The sequence below is a fragment of the Vespa velutina genome, chromosome 4 (assembly GCF_912470025.1).
Source record: "Vespa velutina chromosome 4, iVesVel2.1, whole genome shotgun sequence".
Taxonomy (NCBI): Eukaryota; Metazoa; Arthropoda; class Insecta; order Hymenoptera; family Vespidae; genus Vespa; species Vespa velutina.
In genome coordinates, this window is record NC_062191.1 from 9,542,680 (window position 1) to 9,558,983 (window position 16,304).

Here is a 16,304-nt window from a genome sequence, read left to right on the forward strand (position 1 = left end):
CGTTGCAATCCGGCCAACTTTGCATCGATTGCTTCCTTCCTGTGATTGTTCTCTCTTAGAAAATAGAGAGAGAGAGAAAGAAAGACAGAAAGAGAGAGAGAGAGAGAGAAAGAGAGAAAAAGAAAAAGGAAAAGTACAGGTAAACGTTGAAATATCGGAAGGGCCAATTTGAAACAGTGATTAAAACGTTCGTTCCGTATATACGTACGTGTACGTTCAGATATGTATATATGTATATATATTTGTTCGTACGTACGTATGTGTTTGCGTGTAACCGAGGGAAGTTGGAATTCGAATTGAAAATCTCTTCGCGCGTTCTCCTACCGCGGTCTCGTGTACCTCTCTATCTCGAAAAATCGTCGTGGGTAAGGCTTTATTGGCCAACTACTACGTAAAAAGTACGCTTGGTTTGCAAGCGGTCGGATTTGCGTGCTGTTTACAATCCTGATGGAATTTCGACCGACTGTTTGTAGTGACTAAACTTACGAATTTTTTTTCTTTTTTCTCTCTCTCTCTCTCTCTCTTTTTTTTTTTTATTTTTTTTTTTTTATTTTCCGAGAATATAATTTCGCTTGACTTTATTTGCCGTTACTTTCACAGCTTCGTTTTCACGTTTATTTTTTTTTTCTTTTTTTTTCTTTTTTCTATTTTTCTTTTTTTTTTTTTGCAAGATTCGTACGACAAAAAAAGAATAAATCGTGGGACACATCACATCGCTCATCAGTTTTATTAATTATTATCGATATAATTAAAAGAACGTCTATTTAATTTTTTTGTTTCAAATGATTCACATATATGCACACACATATATATACATTTTTTATATGCACATGGATATAAAAAAATTATAATTATCCGTATAAATTATTATAATCTAATTAGTACGTTGACGATAGGTAATTACTGAAAATGACAATTTCGTTGAATAGAAACGACGCATTTCTCATTTCTCTCATGAGAATTAAGTCGATGGTGGAAAAAAAGGAAAAAGAAAAAAAATGGAGAAAAAGAAACTCGAACTGAACAGTAGAGAGAAGGTAGTGGTATATCGAAATTGGAGGATAACGAAGACTACGTCGCCGCGGCCCGCATAATGTGAACTAATTAAAGACAGGAGGGAGGAGCGAGGGAAGCATCGGTAAAAGTCGTAGTAGTAGATAAATATACGACGTATATACGTTGGTGAAAACCGTTTTCGTAGAAAATAGCGCCGTCTTCTTCCGGTCAATTAAGTTCCATTGTACCGGAGGATAGGGCGAGCGGAAGTGAGATTAGCTCGAAAGACTTGCCTTACGATTCTTCACAATGCTTTTCTCTCTTTTTCTCTCTCTCTTTCTCTCTCTCTCTCTCTCTCTCTCTCTATATATATATATATATATATATATATATATATATCTTTCATTCATTCTTTTATTCTCTCTTTCTCTTTCTTTCTCTCTCTTTCTCTCTCTTTCATTCTATCTATCTATCTACCTACCTACCTACCCATCTATCTATCTATCTTTTTCGTTCTGTCTCTGGAAAATCGAAAAGGCGGAAGAGCACGTGAAACTTCCTGAAAATTTCAACGTTTACCTCCGATTCTGCACGTCGTATTCTTCATACCATTCGATACAATCTCGTTCTATCTTTCCTTCTGTCCTCTCCTTTTAACCCCTTTTTCGGGCAAAAAAATCGCGAAACTCGGGATGAGGAGGAGGAAGAGGAATGAGAGGGGTAAGGGGGAATGGGAAAGGGGGAATGAGAAAGGGGAAAAAAATTTCAACGTGATCGTCGAACAGTGAAATAATGTATTGTGAAAGATAAAAGAAAAGGTTCGTCGGCGTCTTCTTCAACGAATTGAATCGTGACTGATCGCAAAAGAATAATTAAAGGAATGAGATATACATACATATATATATATATATATATATATATATATATAGAGAGAGAGAGAGAGAGAGAGAGAAAAAAGGAAATAGAAAAAATTCTCTTTTGCCCCAGACTTTGCCCCCACCATTTCTCGTTCTCTATATATTTTTCTTTTTTTTTTGTTTCTTTTTTTCTTCTTTTTTTTGCTCTACATCAACTAGCAAGTCGAAACGATTTGAACGCGGACTAGTTAAATCCCGAAGGGCTTCGTGATGTCGTGCGTAAGTGCGAAAGGTTCGTTGAACATAATCGCTTATCGGAAAGGGGAGTTTTAACGCGATTTGACAATCCCCAATCGCAACGGTGCGCGGTAAAAACGTAAAGGAGAGAAGAGTAGCACGAATCGTATATTAGCAACCCCCACCCCTATCTCTCTCTCTCTCTCTCTCTCTCTATATATATATATATATATATATATAGCCGTGACGTGATGACGAAAGATTATCGTCATCCGGTTGCCTAAAAATTTTACCACCTATTCTCAAAGTAACCTTGAGAAAGAGTGAGAGAGAGAGAGAGAAAGAGAGAGAAAGGAAAAGAAGTGCCGGGCTGCAAGAAATCGAAAAAAAAACTAAAGTAAATAAATGATGGATTACTCTTACTATATCGTTAAGTACATACATATATCATAATTTATATATATATATAATATATAGAATGTTTGATTTGATTAAATTTATCTAAATATCGTTAAAATTTCAATTGGAATTCAAACTGAAATTTCATTGTAATAAATTCACAATAGAAATTTATAACGATTTCAGTGATATACTTTATCATTTCTGTAATCTATAGATGATAATAGATATATGAAAGAAGTACAAATTATATAAATAAAACAAAAAAAAAATAGAAAAAAGACAAATTATATAGAAAATATGAAAAAATAGGATGCTCCAAAACAAGGAGAAAACAAAAAAAAAGAAAAAAAAATATAAGAGAAACGATTTGCTTCAAACAGAAGAAAAATAGTTGTTGGAAGGAGTCATTACTAGAACGTTGATTGCTCCCACGAAGCAACATAATCCCGACCGCAGGCGGTCGTCGTAAAAAATCTTGCATCACGTGCCATGTTCTCAGTGGTTAGCGTATATTCGTTATTTTAAATCGAGCCACGCACGCTTGTTCCAACCGTTTTATGGTTTAAGCAACGCATCGTCGAAGAACGCATCGTCGACCGTATCGGTGTATATATATATATATATTTGCGTTTATGTAAACCAATATATACGGGTGCCATTATACTTTACGAAAGGAATAATCAAATAAACTAGAGGTTTTTTCTTTTTTCTTCCTTCTAAGATCGTCTTTTAAGAAACGAACTCAAAACCAAAATATTCAAAATAAAATGATAATATATAATAATCCAAATTAAATAATACGCATAGATCGTTTCCTTATCAAAATTTATAATTACAAATAAAAATTAATTTTCACAACATTAGTCTTCGTTTAATTTTGTCTTTCAATTTTATTTTCATTTTTGTATAAGAGATTTTTATAATATATTCTTCTTAATTATTCATTCATTGTAGAATATCTATCGTAATTCGTATGGTTATATTAAAATTTTTTGCCATCAGAAATTTGTACAATGACTGACAAGCTGTCCATGAAATGAAAACAAGTTATAGATAACAATGACTAACATAGATATTATGAGATAAATAACATTCTTTCTTGTTTTATTTTACTCTTTCTCTCTCTCTCTCCCTCTCTATCTATCTATCTATCTATCTATCTATCTATCTATCTATCTATCTCTTTCTCTTTCTTTCTCTGTAGGTAAATGACATTAATTTTAATTTTAACCGATAATATGATAGAAACTTATTCAACAATCTAATAAAATAATAAGAATTTTACTGAGATAACGAACGGATGTCAGAAAATCGATAGTACTTAAATTTCAGATAAGAAAAAAGAAAGTTCACTTATCTAATATAACCATTCCATTTCTTTTTCACGTGAGAATATCAGATCTTTACTAAGAGACGTTTGTTAGACGTATATATAAAAACTTTGAAATATTTAAAACGTAAAAGTATCGACGATGAACGATATACGATCGTGAGTCTTGGGTTAGACGATAAAAGTGTATTCTTGTTTTACGAAGAGCACTTTAATTTTCCGTTATCGATATCGACTTGGCGCGAAATGGCCGGTCTATCTTTCTCTCTCTCTCTCTCTCTCTCTCTCTCTCTCCCTCCCTCTCTCTCTCTCTCTCTCTCTCTATCTATCTCTTTCTCCTCTTCTTCGTACGACTTGCAATAAAGCCATCTTATCTCAAAGTCGAGGGTAAGATCTCCATACTTCAGAATATGAGACAGCTAAAAAAAGAAAGATAAAAAGAAAAAGGAAAAGGAAGAGAAGATATAAAACCTGTATTAGACTAGTGCGGACGGGTTGGCTCGAAAAAGCTTGCAAAAACTCGCAAGCTCGCGAGTGTCGCGAGTGCGACGATGCGCGTTTAGTTGGGCTCCGCAAGCATCGTTATCTGGACGACTATAACTGCTGCTAGAAACGAGCTAGATAAGGTCGTACGAGACAGTGAGTGTAACTTTGTTTTTACGAGCAGAACTTCGCCTCGACTGGCCCTGGCCGTGGATGAGAAAAGAAAGAAAAGGAGAAAGAAAGAGAGAAAGGGAGAGAGAGAGAAAGAGGTGGAACGATTATTTTTGGCCACATCGACCTTACGACGTTCTCGAGCAGTCTGCGAGCTTTGCGAAAACATCCTGCTTTCGTGGAAAATCAACAACTCCGACTACTTTTCTCGCGGTTTCTACTATGACAAAAAAAGAAAAAAAGATAAAAAGGACGAAAAAGAAAGTAAAAGAGATAACGTTGCTCAAGTAACTACAAGAGACTCTTCATTATTTTTTTTTCTTTCTATTTGAATTATTCCATTGAAATTTTACCTCTCTTTCTTTATCTATTTATCTATCTATCTAACGCAACCATTATTTTCTAACTTTTCTACGATCGTACCTTTTGTATCACGTTTTTCAAATTCCTCACAGGTAGGTACTACGTATATTCTGAGAGGACAAATGTAAGAATCGATGAAATACCTAACGTATCTGCTGCAACTGTATCAGAATATTTTACGGCAATTTCGAGAAGGAATCTGCCAAGAATGTAGCCATTCCGCATTTTACATGTCCATGTATATCGTTCATTTGCATATCGATTTGAAACGAAGGAATAGACAGGCAAATAGATGTTTTCTAGTATATACTTGCAACTAGGATCGATGAAAGAAAAATATTTTACGTTTTTTCAAATATTCCTTTCCTTATTAATTTCTTTCGAACGAAAAAGTACATATATATATATATCCTCTTGATTGTCGCAGTAGTTAGTGTCACGCATGAGTCGGACACGATTTTCACGAATACTTGTACAGGGTCCCTTCCAACCCCCCACCCCTCTCCTCTACCACCATCTCCCATCTTTTCCATTAAATTCGTAATAAATATTTTTTTCCATCACATTGAATCGCATAAAATTCGATAGAAGTTATAAAGAAAGATAAAAAGAAAAAAACAAAAGAAAAAGCAAGCAAAGGAAAAAGAAAAATAAAGAATCTTTACAACAAAGAAGAAGACAAAGAGAAGGATGAAGGCCAAACATAAAACATATTCCGGCATTTGAGATTTTTCGCAAAACGCGATACCCTTTTTGTACTCTTGTACTCTTGTTGGCTTATCCGCTTGAAAATTTCTTTATGGCATATAAGGTCGATGAAAACAAGGAAAGATTGCGTTAAAGAAAGGAAGTTTAATCCCCGATTCGCAAACCTCATCGACTTAACTCGACTCTCTTTCGCAAAGAGACCCTGTTAACGTTACCGAGCAAAACGTTTAACGACGTCGGTCTATGCCTCGAACTTACCTTCATAATCCTGCATCAAGGCTATGATGATATTGTACAGACCGACTCCTTTCTTGCTTATGACCGAGTTGAGAATAGAAAGCGCGACTTGGACTGGTTGGTTGGTCGGTAGTCTAGAGCACGTTACCTCTAAACGTTGTCGTTCTCCTTGTCAGACTAACGATTTGCAAGAAGCTATTCACGGCACAATATAATCCTCGATTCTATTGTTCTACGTTTCTTACAAGCTACAAAAATCACACAGGCACGATTCTAACTCTAGTTCTTCTTCGTGTACACGTCATTTTAAATTCACGATATGATTTACAGTCTCTCTTTCAGTTAATGATCAAGGACTAAATTACTAATCGAATTCGTTATTATTTCAAGAGGAAGAATAAAGGGAAAAAGAAAAAAAGGGAAGGAACAAAATATATCGAGCGGATAGATTTTCTTTTATATTAAAAAACATTTAATGTAACTAATCTAATGCCAAAAATTTGGATTTATCTACGAATGTAAATGAATCATTACAAGTTCGAATTTTAATTGCAATAAATTATATATCATTAAAATTTGTTACGATAAACGATATAATTAAAGAGATTTTATCAGGATAAAATTACGGCTGTTTACATTAATTAATTAACCGAAGAATAAATTATATTTATTTATTCGACGATAAAAAAAAAAAAAAAAAAAGAAAAAAGAGAGAGAGAAAAAAGATGAATTATAATCGATAATTTTAAACGAAATTAAATAATACATATACGTAATAAAGAAAATTACATCCAATCGAACGATTAACGGTGTTAATAAAAAATTTCCGATAGAACGAAGGAGATAATCCGATTAATATATCGATTATCGGCACGACTTAAGAATTTTCGACTGTTACGTCAAAATAACGATAAGAAGGGTGGTTGGTTAGTCGAGGGAAAGTTTTTAACGATCTTGCGGATAGCTTCGATCGGATAGATTCGCTTAAATGTATACGCGAGCCCTCGCATAAAGAGAGAGAGATAGATAGATAGATAGAGAGAGAGAGAGAGAGAGAGAGAGAGAGAGAGAAAAGAAGAAAGAAAATAAAAGGTAAGAAGAAAAAAGGGACGGTTCGCGAGGCCAACTAATCCTGCGGGATAAGGCTCTCCCCAATGCATTAACATAGTCCCTGGGATGATCCTGCCTCGTTTGCAGGATACTCTGAGGAACGACCTGATAAGAACCGACCGATCTCCGAGCCGAGAGGACTACGAACCGAGGCTCAATAGCAAAAGGGTGGTGAGAGGTGGTAATTGTATTTGCATAGATCCAAGATTGGCTTTGCTGCTCGTAGATTAACGCATCGTTTCACCACAGTTAGCGATAAATTATTAGGAATAAAATGGAGGATCTCCATTGACAACAACGAATACTCTCCTTTCAATCGTATTAATAAAAAATTTTCGAATGAATTAACTAACATTTGCTCATTATACTTACGTATGTATATAAAGTGATATACAATGTTAAAATGATAATAGAGATAAAGATTTTCAATAAAAGTCTCTCTCATTATTATTAGTCAACATCATATATTTATCTTTTATTATTTAAATATTTTATTTTATATATATATATATATATATATATATATATATATATACATACGTATGTATATTTTATTTATATAATAAACGTTTAGATTGTAGAACAAGTGAAATATTTATTTTAAAATTCGTTTCAAACGAAAACGTCTGGCTGTTATACTATACAAGAGTGTCTCTGCTTTAAGTAATAATTTCGAGTCTCGTCTCGAGCTCGTTCACGAGACGAAACAGCCGACGATGACCGTACTCCAGTGCCTGGCAATATAATATAGATATACAAGAAAGTAATAGATAGTAGTAGTAGTAATAGTAATAGTAGTAGTAATAGTACTAGTAGTAATAGTGGTGGAAGTAGTAGTAGTAATAGTAGTAGTAGTAGTAACGTCATCCACCAGACGATCATAAATTCGCGAAAGGTCGTTTTCCTTTGGACCGATACGATAAATTATGCGATATTAGAGAAACGATCGAGTATAGTCTTGAAGAAGGAAACGAGAGAAACGTTGCTCTGTACTTTCTCTCGAAGAGAGACGTCGTGCCTACGGGTGCCACCAGAGGGATTTAGGTACAGTCTGAGAGAAAGAGAAAGAGATAGAAAAAAAAAGAGAGAAAGAGAGAGAGAGAGAGAAGGATGAAAAAGGATCTTCTTCTCCTTCCCCTACCAAACCTTTTTATTTCTTTCCTTATCCATGTAGCTCGGCAAGTGTTTCGAGCGAGAACTCAAGGAGGTACTTTCGCTAGTGGGGGATTCAGCAAGTTTATAAAACGACGTGAAGAGAGACGTAAGAGAGAGAGAGAGAGAGAGAGAGAGAGAGGGAGGGAGGGAGGAATAGAGATGGATAGAATAGAAGAGCGAAGGGAAAAGGAGTAGAGGGGGTAAAAAGGGCCTGGGAAGTAAGGGAACCAGCAGGTAAAGGGGGGATTCACGACCCTTAATCTGGGTTAGATCTTCGAGTCTTCCGCACTGTCATTTCCTACTGCCACCCTATTGTCTTTAGGCTTATCTCCTCGAAGACGAGGAAAACTTGTCCTTGGCAGAAAGTATCTGAAACTTTAGAAGCGCGGTCTGTTTTTGGCTAAAAGTAGTTTCATAGCTAGATTTGGCTTGACGATGGATGGGTGAAAGGGATTTTCATTTTAATTAGATCGGGACTATTGTGTATTAGATTTTAATTCAACGAAGATATTCAGGATAGATTATTCGAGATTATTCTCGTATTCGATAATCGCATATATATATATAAACACATGCATGAATTTATTTAAATAGGACACCCTGTATATCTCTCATAAACGAACTTGTTATCGAAGTAATCGTCAACACGCGTAAATTGACGAATTGAATTTCGAAGATGGAGTACTAAGAGAAATCGATAGAACTAGAGATAAAGAGAGATAGAGATAGAGATAGAGATAGAGATAGAGAAAGAGAGACAGAGAGAGTGAGAGTGAGGTTTCGAGTGAAGAGAGACGATACAAGTGTCACTCGAGGGAAAAGCGAGTGCCTTCGTTATCGCGCTCACTCTGTCGTTGCTGTCCATCTGGCGAAGGGCACTCGAAGGAAAGGCTTTTCCGATAGTCCGATCGAATACCAACGTGGTACTTTACGAGCTTGTTCCTGGTTCAGAAAAAAGAAAGAAAGAAAGAGAGAGAAAGAGAAAGAAAAAGAGAGAGAGAGAGAGACAGAGAGAGAGAGAGAGAGAGAGAGAGAAAGATCGATCGATATTACACAAGACGAACAAGACAAACGTTGAACTTTTTCCAGTTCAGTTATAGTTCTATATCTCTTCTACTACTCTTCTATACTCTTCTTTCTCGTCCCTTTCTCGTCCCTTCTTATTCACTTTGGAATTTCAACAGAAAGAGAAAGAGAGAAAGAGAGAGAGAGAGAGAGAGAGAGAGAGACAGAAAGAAGATAGTTACACGTTGACCAGCACCGACTTTGGCCCTTTCTCTTTCTTCTCGTTACGAATCATTCCGTGGGAGTTCTTTTCTTTTCATTCCTTTCCTTCTCTTCTTCTTGGCTGGCACTTCTTTTTCCTTTCTTACCGTCTTGCCAACAAGGGCCAAGGGTCTCCTTCTCTCTCTTTCCTTCTCTTTCTTTCTCTATCTATCTCTCTTTCTTTCTCTCTCTCTGACTCCTTCAAATACTCCAACCTCTGACATTCGTGATATTAACCTCTCGTGTATTTCACTTGACTTCGAGGTATACGCCTCGTCATTATTTCAACGTCTTTATCTTTAAGATCATTGTCCTTCTCTCTCTTTCTCTCTTTCTTTATCTCTACCTTTTTTCTTTTAAATTATCGAATAAATCTCGGAAATCTTAAAACGAGACGAACGACTGGGAATTATTACCATCCTTTTCCTTGATTTTATTCATTTTTAATTCTATGGTAACTCGATTATTCAAAGGTTTCCTACGATCTTATCCGATCTTATTCTTTCGTATTAATTTTGCAAAATATCGATCGCTTAATTCACTTCCCAATATATCATTCCAATATTTCGTTAGTTGTTAATTTTCAAGTAACAAGATTCATTCTTGGATTTTATTTTAATCGTTTATTATACGATAGATAACGATCGTATAACTATTATAACAGGTTTACATCCCTTCGTTTAAACTTTAACAATTATTTCACATTGCGTATATTAAATTTTGTAAAACAACATAAATGATAAATATGATATTCACGAAGTTGTCTAAACTTGATTCAATATTTTCATAATTACGGATGAAATTAAATTAAATTGATGTCATACGAAATAACATTTTACACGCGTTTTAAACGCGTATATGTAAATGATGGAGCTTATCAATGATGATAGTGTATACGAAAAAAGGAAACGTGACGTAACTATGCGAACGTACGAAGAGAATCGATGACGAGGATTGACGGATTTTTGGCACGGAATTTAACTCGAGCACCTCTCGTTTACACGGAATCTTTCGTTTCGAGAATCGATAATGTTCTTGACGAAACGTGATCCATGTGACGACGACGACGACGACGACGACGACGACAATGACAACGACGACGACGACGACGACGACGACGACGACGACGACGACGACGACGACGACGACGACGAAGACAACTCCGTACATTTTATCGGGCATGTCAACGAATTTAAAGTTACAAGTTTCAGTTATCGCGTCCCTTACCCTTCTCCGGTTTATATGTACTCACGTCTATTTTTTTCTTTTTTACTGGTACAAAAGAAAAAAAAAAAAAAAAAAAAGTAAAGAAAAAAATAGAAGAAAAAAAGAAAAGGAAAAAAATCTTGGTTTACTTTCGTTATAATATATTATAAGGTATTATATATTATATATTAAAAGAAGAAGAAAAAGTTTACTTATGAGTCGAAGACTTAAAAATTTTTTTAATCGAGATAGCGTCAACGAAAGTCAAACGATTTTTCTTTCGTTCACAGCTATTTCCTTCTCTCTGGAAAGTCATCGAACTTTTTACAAACCGTTCGTCCGAGGTGTCAAAACTTTCCTTACGGAAGGAGTTCCATGGAGTAGTATTTAAAGGAAGTCCTTGATATTTTTATCAAACTTTTTCGAACCTCCTTAAATTCATTCTCGATATTAAAAGTTAAAAGTTTACCCGCCTATTTATAAAGTATTTCCACTTCCATATGATATTTATAAACGATAGATATTATCGACTTTCGTTTAAATTTTCGTATCGACTGTCTTCTACTGTCGACATTTATATCATATTTATAAAATGAAAACAAGGAAAAAATAAAGAAAAGAAAATTTCTCATGAGATATGTCAATACCACGAGAATAACAATGACTATCGCAAATAATCCTTGAATTATATTCTATAGATAATCGAACGACGTATACGTAGGACATCAATATCACCCCTTCTCTCTCTTTTCCTCATCCTCCTCCTCTTTCCTCTTTTGAAGAAAAACTTCGTGACGGCAAAAGAAGTTAATTTTCTCGAATCTCTGCGATTTCGTTCGTCTTTTCCGGCGCGAAGTACTTGACCGAAATTTATCGATATACCCTAACCTCCCCCACCTCCTTTCAGTACCACTATCAACACTTCTCTACAACCTTACTTCTGAACACAGTGGTTCCTTTTCGCTCTCGCTTCTTGATTTACTACCGATAATTAAACCTCCGTAAACGGAAATGAAAGACGTGGTATGTATAAAGGTCCAATGTAGGAATCAACATGGCCACGAGTCACCAAAAACTTTAGCTCGCAACCGCGGCAAAGGAAAAGGAAGATGAGAAAGAGAAATATCACGAGGATAAATTAATCATTCTCGAGTAGAACTTGAACAGTAAGTCAACCGAAACTTTAGTTCAGGACCACGTAATTATTGAAAATATATGAAAATAATTTTCTTTCTATCTTTTTTCCTTCTTTAAACCACGTTAATACTTTCCAAAAAAATATCAAACAATTCCAAGACATTTAAATTGACGTTCAATACAACTCGACATTTTTTTTAATGTTTTTTTTTTTTTTTTTTTTTTTTTTTTTTTTTTTTTTTTTTTTTAATCAAACAATCAAAAGCAACATTGCTACGAAAATTATAAAAGATTTCTTTGAATTGAGTTTATTCTTGAAATACATTTTTTTCCCTTTCTATTATTATTAATTTTTTTTTTTTAATGTGCATCGCATATAAAGCTATTCGTTTTATTTTTAATTGAATTATTACATTTTGATTTTTCTTTTCTTTTTTCTCTATTTCAGAATGCAATTTATTTATCCAACAATTTGGTTTTTAATCGAGAAAGATTTCATTTTTTTTTTCTTTTCCCTTTCTTCTCTTTCTTTTTATCATAGTAAAAGAAGATTCAAGCCTAACGAATCCAGGGCTCCTACTGCTCGAAGTCACTGAGAGCTATCACCGAGGAAATATATTGCAAATAAGATTAGGCGGGGTGGAGAAAGAGATCGTGGGATTCGTCGGGCGTTCCTATACCGACCGACCGACCGACCGACCGACCGACCGACCGACCGATCGACCGACGAATTCACCCCTCTTGAAAAATACGCCCTCCCCAAGAGACAATCCGTAGGAAATAGCTGAAATTCCGTTGGCGGGTGAGAGTTCGCCACCCCTTCTACTTCTTAGAATGATCCTCGGTTCTTCGAACGCTCTCACGTTAACCGAACGCCATTACATTACCTACTTAGCTTCAACGCGTACAACGACACCCCTTTTATACCTCCATATTTTATCATTTCCCTTTTTCCAGACGATTGACGACGTAACCCATGCGTCCTCTATTTTTCATACTACATTCGACTTATGAATTTGTAACCAGAAATTGTAAAGCAAAAAAACGAATAACAGTCTAAATAATAATAATAATTCATAATCGTTTACCTCTATTTGTCAGAACGATCGAATGTCGATAATTAGTTATAGTTATTACCTGAAACAAAAAAGACGAAAGAAAGATCAATATTTAAAATATCGTGATGGCACTGCAATAAAATACGAATGGCTTATTTTAAGTTTGTCATATAATGCAATTCTCTCTTTTAGTATTATTATAAAAAAATATTATAGTATTATTATAAAAGTATTATTACTTATTATTATAATAATGATATTATTATGACCATAGTATTAATATTATTATAATTATCAAATTACTGAGTAAAAGAAGAATTATATTCTCTAAAAAAAAAAAAAATATAAAGAGAAAGAAAATTCTATTTCGAGATCTTATTCGTTCAGAATAGCACGTAACTATTCAATCATTACTAATTGCCTGCACCGGTCAGTGTGCTTTTGAATGATAAAAATGTTCGACGTGCATGCGAGTCCCATTCTCGAGGCCGCTTAGATTCGCATGCACGCGATACTTAAAGAAATATGAGCGTGGTATTAGAACGCGGATCCGTAGCCTGAGAGAAAAAGAGAAGCTGAATGAGAGAAAAAGAAAAAGAAAGAGAGGGAGAAAGAGAGAGAAAGAGAGAGACGGAGAGAGATAAGAAATGGAAATTTCGTAACGTCCATCCGGACTGAAATTACGCGAACTCGCGATCCTGTCGTACATGTGCTTCGCCTTGGCTCGCTTATGCGATGTAATTTAGATCGTTGAACGTACATATATTCGTCATGAAGATAATCCAAAGGTGCGTTTAGTACATAAAGAACTTGAAAGATTATTTCAAACGATCGACCGAGATTCGTTCGTGTACTTAATCGAAGATATTATTTATTTTTATTTAATTTAACGAATTTTTTTTATAACGCGAATCAACATTTTCTATCTAAATGTTTTTTTCTTTTTTCATTCATCTATCTATGATCATTAAATTCATTAAAAATAATAATCTTAGTAGTATTATTATCTGTTAAATTCTAAGATGCATGTAACGACGATAGAAATGCGCGACATAAATTCAATATAATTTTGTTATACTTTCAATATAATTTTAATTTTTTCTTTAATGTTAATTTAATTGTTTGTACATTTTTTCCCTTACGAAACAAATTAAAAGAAAAAAGATTATGCATTAAAAGAATTTAATCTAAAGTAACGTAATAAGAAAATTGAGTCTATTAATACCTATTATCTAGCATACACACCCCGTTCGCACTTTACGTGTATAAAAAAAGACAAAAAAAAAACAAAAGGAAAGAAAAAATAGAGAGAAAAAAATGTTTGAATATTGAAAAGATCGAAGGAAGATAGAAGAAGAAGGATAAGGTGAAAGAAAAAAAAAGGGAAAAAAATAACAGAAAAAAAGAAACAAAAAAAATTACCGGAGAGTTTACTCGTCGTTGGGGTAATTAGCTAATGGAAATCCCTGTTGGCTAGAAAAGAGATAGATAAAAGAAAAGAGGAATATTAGAGAGAGAAAGAGAGAGAGAGAGAGAGAGAGAGAGAAAGAGAGAGAAAAGAATGTGGATTCGGAGGATGGGTAATAGCGGGAAATTCAAATGTATCGCTTAAATTATCCACTTTCTCGTGAGAGAAGAGTAAAGGTGAAAGACAGAAAGAGGAAGAGGGAGAGAAGAGAAAGAGAGAGAGAGAGAGAGAGAGAGAAAGAGGTAGAAAGAAAGAAAGAGAGAGAAAGAAGGAACGTAGTCTCGAAAGTGAGGGAAAATGGGCGAACGCACCCTTCGCTCGTAACTCACGCTTGTTTTTGTCGGAGGCAACTAGACTTTTACCGCTAGAGCTTCCGTAGCCACACCATCGAAGGTTGTCCTTGTCGTACGTTCTTTTACTCATACCACATGAGAAAGAAAGAAAGATAGAAAGATAGAAAGAGAAAGAGAGAGAGAGAGAAAACATTTCGAAAATCTTTAGGAGTATCATCGTTCCTTCGTAAAATTCGAGAAAAATGTTTCGTATGTAAAAAGAGTCGAAAAGAAATAAAAGAAAATAGGAAACATAGAATACAAAAAAAAAAAAAGTTAAAATAATAAGGAAAAAGAAAGAAATGGAAGAAAAATAACGATCAAACTCGTAGTGGCTCGCGGGAGCGAGCATTTCGCGTTTCTAATCGCTGATAAGCTAACGGTCCGCTCATAAATCTCTGTGGACGGCTCCCGTGGTGGCCTCCTGGCTTGGCTATCGCATATCTATGAGTTTGTTTATTAATTATCACGCAACCGAGAGTGCTCGCGAGCACGTTCTTACTCACGACACTCTCTACTTCGATTACGAATAACCCTCTCTCTTCCTTTCTCTCTATCTCTCTTTCTTTCTTTCTTTCTTTCTTTCTTTCTTTCTTTCTCTCCATCTCTCTTTCTCTCTTTCTCTTTTACCATGCAGGAAGGAAGCTCGATACTGGACCTTAATCGTCCGATACATATCGGAGTAGATACACAAATGGCTGCACGTGTAACAACGAAGTCCTTCGTATCGTTAACCTTCAGCTTTAGGTATATCCCGCTGTTTATTTTTCCGGTTAGATAGACGTTATTATGATTGCGAATGGAGACGAATAAACGAGGAGATCGATCGGACGCATTTAAATTATTTACATGGATGATAATGATGATGATGATGATAATGATGATGATGATGATGATAATGATAATAGTAATGATGATAATAATAATGATAATAATATTCGAATAGTCTTGCAGAAATAAGATCTTATCGAATTGAAATGAATAGAATATGAATGAAAGATAAGAATGAAATTAAACGTAAACTCGATGTTGATTGGTATCTACGTATTATATACTTAAGTATCTATTATATGTAGTACATATGTATATATGTACGTTAGTATTGCTCGATTTTGTTAGTTAATCGTCGCCCTCGAAGGAGACGTCGTCGCCCTCGAGAGAGACATCGTCATCATCGTTGTCGTCGTCGTGGTCGTCGTCGTCGTCGTCGTCGTCGTCGTCGTCGTCGTCGTCGTCGTCGTCGTCGTCGTCGTCGTCGTCGTCGTCGTCGTCGTCGTCGTCGTCGTCGTCGTCGTCGTCGTCGTCGTCGTCGTCGTTGTCGTCGTTACCAACAGAAAACAAATCGAGAGAGCCTCACGATAATGAAATTTAGAAGGTGATAGAAGCGGAGAGATCTCGACAGATTGAACGAGCTTCATCGTTAGGGAGTTCGTTTCATTAATCTTCTACGTTCCCTACCAAATCACCTACTCTCTAATTCCTATAATTCAATTAGCCGCACGATACTTGTTATATAAATCGTACGAATATCAATCGTCGTTTTGTTTTCTTTTCTTCTTTTCTTTTTTTGCTCTCTTCCATTTTTTTTTTGCATCTCAAATAAATCATGATCATAAAGATAATTAAATTTCAACTGTAATAATGTCTATATAGATTAACATCGATCTATTATTCATTTTTAAGATCTCTTAAATAAAATAAAGAATAAGTTACGAGTCTCTTGTCTCTTTTTGATCATTAAAGAATAGACAAATTTTTTTTTTTTTATATAATAAAATGATATATAAA

At 34.9% G+C, this 16,304-nt stretch overlaps 1 protein-coding gene and 1 long non-coding RNA gene across 9 annotated transcripts in view; both read right to left on the bottom strand.

Moving 5' to 3' along the window:
- The window catches only part of LOC124948844, a 434,489-nt gene that overhangs the window by 178,501 nt on the left and 239,684 nt on the right, over window positions 1-16,304 (bottom strand). The gene's annotated exons all lie outside the window — the stretch shown is intronic.
- The window catches only part of LOC124948851, a 41,622-nt gene that overhangs the window by 14,430 nt on the left and 10,888 nt on the right, over window positions 1-16,304 (bottom strand). The window contains exon 2 of the long non-coding RNA XR_007100869.1: window positions 12,747-12,795. This is a non-coding gene — a long non-coding RNA (uncharacterized LOC124948851). The remainder of the gene's footprint in view (window positions 1-12,746; window positions 12,796-16,304) is intronic.